The following is a 6841-nucleotide window of genomic DNA, read 5'->3' as shown; positions in this document are numbered from 1 at the left end:
TTTCAGAAGCATTTGGGGAACTGAAAAGTTAATCTTCAGTCGTCGGGAGGGAGGTTAACTTTAATCAGGTCCGTTCTTGGCAGTTTGGGTATTTATTTCTTTTCGTTTTTCAAGGTGCCTTTGGATGTGATTAACGAGAGATTAAGGGCCCAGTTTTTTTTTTTTTTTTTTTTTTTTTTTTTTTTTTTTTTTTTGGGTGCTAAAGACCATGATCGAAAGATTGTTTGGGTAAAGTGTGATAAGGTGTTTAACTCTAAAGAAAAAGGTGGTCTTGGAATTGAAATTCTGAAAGATTTTAATATTGCTCTGTTACGGAGAGTCGGAGATGGAGATTTCATAATTATCTGAATTCTGTATGGGCAAAAGTTATTAGAATATTCATAGGTTTAATGGGGTCTCGACCATTTGGGTAATAAACAAAATTGGTTGAGTTGATGGATTCCTTTGGTCAAGCTCTACTATTTGATGCATGATAGGAACATTGGAAATGGTACATGGACTCGTTTTTGGGATGATAATTGGTTGGGAGATTGCCTTCTTAAGGATTAGATTTCCTCATGTTTTAATCATTCAAATTATTAATAAAAAAGAGCAGACGCCGGCGATTTGGGGAATTCCAAACCCTATTGGTGTTAGTTAGTTATAGTTAGTTAACTTTTATTTAGTTAGCTTGAGTTAGTTGCTTGTTAGTTAGATCACATGTCTCTTACGTGATTGTTGTTAGTTGGTTATATCAGTTAGAGACTTCTCTTTCTTCTGTATATAATCTGTAACAGATTCATTGTTGTGGTTAACTGATTCAATACAGAAATGAAGATTAAAACATTTCTTCATTTTCCCTGTCCAATTCTTTATTTGCAAAGATGGTATCAGAGCTGCTCTGATTGATTTTCAATCAATTTCTCATCTTTTTTTGATACTCTGTTCTTCATTCGTGCTTTCTTTCATCTTCATTCTAATCAATGGCTTCACAAATATCTCAATCAACTCAAAATTCCTCAGATCCACTTTATCTTCATCCATCTGATCATCCAGACATGTTGCTTGTTTCTAAGCAATTCGATGGATCAAATTTTGGCTCATGGAAGAAAGCTATCACAATTGCTTTATCTGCCAAAAACAAATTGGGATTCGTGAATGGAAAGGTCATCAAACCATCTTCTGATCATAATACCTTCGATCTATGGCAGCGATGTGTTAGACATATGTTCAGATAGTTTATTAATAGTGTTTGTATTAGAGGGTGTCTAAATGTAACTATCTAACATATATATAGGATTGTAATCTACGCTTCATATACACAATTCATTACCCTTAACATGGTTTAACTTGGTATCAGAGCCAAGTAAACCCTACCTTACGACTCTAAACCCTAACTGCAGAAAAGCCTTTTACGGCTTCATCTTGTGCTCAACTCCAATCACTGGTGATCAAATCAAACTCGCATGGCTACTATTACTGCCTTCTCTACTGCAGAAAAGACATCACATAACTCCCATAAATTTGCTTTCACTCTCTCTCCCACCAACTATGGGTTCTGGAAATCAATCATTGAACCCTTTCTCATCACCAACAATTTATTTTCTTATGTAGATGGCACGATACCCTGTCCAACACAGAAAGTGGGAACTGGAGACGCAATCATGGATAACCTTGGTTATCCCCGGTGGATAGCCAATGATGCACACGTCTGGATGATTATCATATCCACCATCTCTGAACGGGCATACTCACCAAATACCGCCACTCGTGAATACACACTAAAAACCCAGCTTCTTAAAATTGCCATGAAAGGCAATGAATCTCCATAGGGCTATCTAAGCAAGGCTCAAGAATATGCCACAACCCTTGCCAACATGGGTGAACCAATGAAGGATAATGATCTTGTTATGCTGGCAATATCGGGACTTCGGGAAGAATACAATGGTTTGAAGTCGACTCTCTTGGCTCGTCACCCACCAATCAGCTTCAACGAGTTACATGGTCTTCTAAGTGATCATGATTACATGATCAACAAACCCATTACAACTACAGCCACTGCATCACCACAAGTTTTTGCTACTTCTACTAGAAACGCCATTCAAAGTCTTCAACAATTGGCATCTCAGTTAGGCTTTCAACTGAATCCTATCGCCTCCCAACAGCCTTCTCCACAAGCTTTCTATGCCTTGCGTCCACCCAACAACAATCGAAGCAATCGTCGTGGCAACACCCGCAACAATAATTCTCGCAATCAATTTTAAAATCAAAATCGGGGGCGTGATAATAGTGGCAACAGTGGTTCTGGTTCTAGACAATTTGCATGGGCCTCTACTCAAAATACAGTTTATGGTCATTGTAATCATTGTGGTATCGGTCATCTACCCTCTCATTGTCCAAATCAGCAAAATTCTACCCTAACACGACAACCTTCTCAGGCCAATTTTGTTGCCTTTTCTGATCACGGACCAAATTTCGGCGCAACCTGGTTTCCCGATACCGGTGCTAACACCCACACTACACCTGATCTGTCCAACCTTGATTTTTTAGAGACTTATCATGGCTCTGACTCTCTCCATGTTGGTGATGGTAAACCTCTACCTATTTTTCACATTGGCTCTACTAAAATTTACTCTTCTCACAAAACTTTCACTCTTTCTAATATTCTTCATGTTCCGTCAATTAAAAAGAATCTTATGTCTGTTCAACAATTTTGTCATGAAAATAATGTTTTCATTGAATTTCATTCTTCTTTTTTTGTTGTGAAGGACGAAAGAACTCGCAATACTCTTCTCACTGATCCAATGGTCTCTATTCCATACGCCTTCCTCAACTCAAGTCTATTCCTAAGATTGCTTTCACTACTACCAAAGCTTCCTCAACCATTTGGCATCAACGTCTTGGTCATCCACATCAATGTGTTTTTAGTTCTATTGTTTCTAGCTGCTCTTTACCAGTTTCTACAAAACAACGTTCTTCATTATGTTCATCTTGTCAATTGGGAAAATCTTCCAAATTATCATTATCTAGTTCCAACTTTCAAAGCAATAATATTTTAGATTTGATATAGTGTGATGTTTGGGGACCTGCACCTGTTTTATCTTCTGATGGTTATCGCTTCTTTATGTTATGTGTTGATCATCATACTCGTTATATGTGGTTTTACCCATTATCCCACAAATCCGATGTTTATTCCACCTTCAAAAACTTTGTCACGTTAGTTGAATGACAGTTTAACTCCAAGCTCAAAACTGTTCAAACTGATTGGGGAGGTGAGTTTCGCAATCTATCTCCTTTTTTCACCTCTCTTGGAATTACCCATCGACGTTCATGTCCATACACTAGTGAGCAAAATGGCATTGTTGAGCGTCGCCATTGTCACGTTGTTGAAACTGGTCTATCCCTTCTTGCACAAGCAAACCTTCCACAACGTTTTTGGCATTTTGCCTTTGAAACTTCTGTCTATCTCATTAATCGTCTACCATCCCGTATCTCTTCAAACAAGTCACCTTTTTAGCATGTTTTCAATAGAAAACCCGATTACTCATTCCTTCGGGTTTTCGGTTGTCAATGTTTCCCACACCTCCGACCATATAATCGACACAAAATGGATTTTCGCTCCACTCCATGTGTTTTCATGGGATATAGTCCTCTTCATCATGGGTATCAATGCCTTGACCCTGTCACGGACCGCATTTACATCGTCCGTCAAGTCCACTTCAATGAAGAGGTCTTTCCTTTTCACTCTTCTTCACCATCACCATCCAACCCCAATATATCACCCATTTATGTCTCCACTTTTCCCACTCATGTTGCAAGCACACCAGAGCTATATCCTGGAGCACCCACTACAAATGAAAATGACACTCTACACCTACATCTCCTACCTCACCACCTCCCCCTCTACCACCCTCATCCCCACCCTACCCCCACACTCTCGGCCTCTTCTAACCTATGCTAAAATCCCAAGTGCAAAACCCCTACAGCCCCTCTGCATACATTGCCACTGTACCTTCCTCCCCTCTTACCGAACCCACTTCGTTTTCTGTTGCCAACAAGTTTCCCGAATGGCGTAAAGTGATGCTTGATGAATTCCAGGCACTTCAAAAAAATGGAACCTGGTCGCTTGTTCCTCATGTGCACAATTCCAATATAATTGAATGCAAATGGGTGTACAAATTAAAGAAAGATTCACAGGGAAAAGTTTCTCGCTACAAAGCATGGCTTGTCGCTAAGGGGTTCAAACAGCAACCGGGTGTTGACTACCACGAGTCTTTTAGTCCGGTAATCAAAGCCACTACTATTCGAGTGATTCTTTCCCTAGCTGTGAAAAACAAATGGCCCTTACGACAGTTGGATGTCCAAAATGCATTCTTGCACGGTGATCTCAATGAAACAGTTTATGTCCGACAGTCACCTGGTTTTGTTGATCCTCGCAAGCCTGATCATGTATGCCTTCTTCACAAATCTAGTTATGGACTCAAGCAAGCCCCACGAGCTTGGTTTACTCGACTGTCAACGGCTATTCATCGTCTTGGATTTTTAGGATCCAAAACCGATCCCTCTCTCTTCATTCTCAAAATAGGCTGTGTTATTGTTTATGTTCTTGTTTATGTGGATGATATTATTGTCACAGGTAATGACACTAAGGCTATCGATCAGATCATTCATCAACTGGGATCTACCTTTGCCATCAAAGATCTTGGCAAACTTCATACTTCTTGGGTATTGAAGTTGTTCCCCATGGCCATGACATTCTTTTGTCCTAACGCAAGTATATTTTGGACATACTTCAACGCTCGGGTCTAACAGATTGTAAACCTGTATCATCTCCCATGAGTACTACTCAGATCTTGACTCCCGATGATAGTCCATACCTCTCCAACCCTGTCGCCTATCAACAAATTGTTGGAGCACTTCAGTATGTTACACTTTCTAGACCTGACATTGCCTTTGTTGTCAATAAGGTATGTCAATTCATGCATGCTCCCACTGAGAATCACTGTTCTGCTATCAAAAGGATATTGAGCTATCTCAAAGGCACTGCTAATTTTGGTTTATTTCTTCGTCACAACTCAGACTCCTCTCTTCAAGCCTTCACTGATAGTTGCTGGCAGCCTACTGATGGCTCAAAAATTACCACCTTCTCTGATTCTGATTGGGCTGGTTGCCCGGTCGATTGGCGTTCCACGGGAGGGTTTGCTATTTTATTTGGGGTCCAACTTGATCTCCTGGAATGCTCGCAAACAACGGACTGTTTCAAGGTCCTATATGGAGTCCGAGTACAAGGCTCTTGCAGACACTGTTGCTAAGTTGCTTTGGCTAAGGGTCTCCTACATGAACTGGTAGTTTCTACAAAATTCTCTCCCACGCTATGGTGTGACAACCTTGGAGCCACATATCTCTCTGCAAATCCGGTTTTTCATGCCAGAACAAAACATGTTGAAGTAGATTTTCATTTTGTTCGTGAACAAGTTGCCCGAGGTCAATTAAAAGTCCAATTTATATCTACCCATGATCAGATTGTTGATGTGTTCACTAAGCCTTTATCCTCTCAAAGATTTCTCTTTTTACGGTCCAAGCTGCAGGTCGTTCCCCGCCCTCATCTTGCGGGGGGAATTTTAGACATATGTTCAAATAGTTTATTAATAGTGTTTATATTAGAGGGTATCTAAATGTAACTATCTAAAATATATATAGGAATGTAATCTACGCTTCATATACACAATTCATTACCCTTTACATGGTTTAACTCGATGCAATGATATGGTTATGTCGTGGATTTTGAATGTTTTATCTAGCGACATTGCTGAATCTGTGTTATATTCATCCACAGCTGAAGATATTTGGAAAGATCTAGATGTTAGATTCGGTCAATCAAATGGTGCAAAGCTATATCAACTCAACAAAGAAATATCTGATTTATCTCAAGGATCTAATGACCTTGCCACTTATTTCACTAAACTGAAGAAGAATTGGGATGAATTAAATCCTTTATCAACAATTCCAAATTGCACGTGTAATGTTGCTCAATAGATGCAAGAAATTCAACAAAATCAAAGGCTCATTAAGTTTCTTATGGGACTGAATGGAGATTACAACTCTGTTAGAAGTAATATTCTCATGATGAAGCCACTTCCCACTGTTGCTCAAGCTTATGCTCTTCTCATACAAGATGAAAAACAAAGAGAGGTACAAACACCTTCTAACTTCATATTTGAATCAACTTCCTTGAATGTTTTCGTCAAATCTAGTTTTGGAGGAAACAATAATTGAGGAAATTATGAAAACAAAAAGAATCAATACTGTTCTTTCTGCAAGAAATTTGGACATACTGCAAACAAATGTTACAGATTAGTTGGATTCCCAAACGACTTCAAATTCACCAAGAACAGATATGCCAATGCAAATGTTTGAACTGCTTCTATTTTTCAAAACAATAATGAAGATGAATCAAAGGAAGATATCTCTCCAACTTTGAGTCTAGACAAATCTCATTCTGTGAATGACTTGACCAAAGATCAATATCATCAATTGTTTTCTTTGTTGAGCAAACTCAATGACAATAATGGCAATAACAATCATCAACAACAAATGAATCAGAATTCTAACAATCAAGCCTCAGTCAATTTTTCTGGTAACACTTTCTTATCTTAACAAGATTCTAGTTATCCTCATAATTTTCATTGTCTTGAAATAGCCTCAATGACATGGATAATTGGTTTTGGTGCAAGTGATCATATGTGTTACAACAAATATTTGTTGTTCAATATTCAAAAACTTCATTCTCCCTATCATATAAGTCTTCCAAATGGACAACAAACCAAAGCATATGAAGTTGGAAGTATCAATCTGATTGATA

The sequence above is a fragment of the Lactuca sativa genome, chromosome 2 (genome assembly GCF_002870075.4).
Source record: "Lactuca sativa cultivar Salinas chromosome 2, Lsat_Salinas_v11, whole genome shotgun sequence".
NCBI classification, from domain to species: domain Eukaryota; kingdom Viridiplantae; phylum Streptophyta; class Magnoliopsida; order Asterales; family Asteraceae; genus Lactuca; species Lactuca sativa.
Note: the sequence above shows the minus strand (reverse complement) of the source record.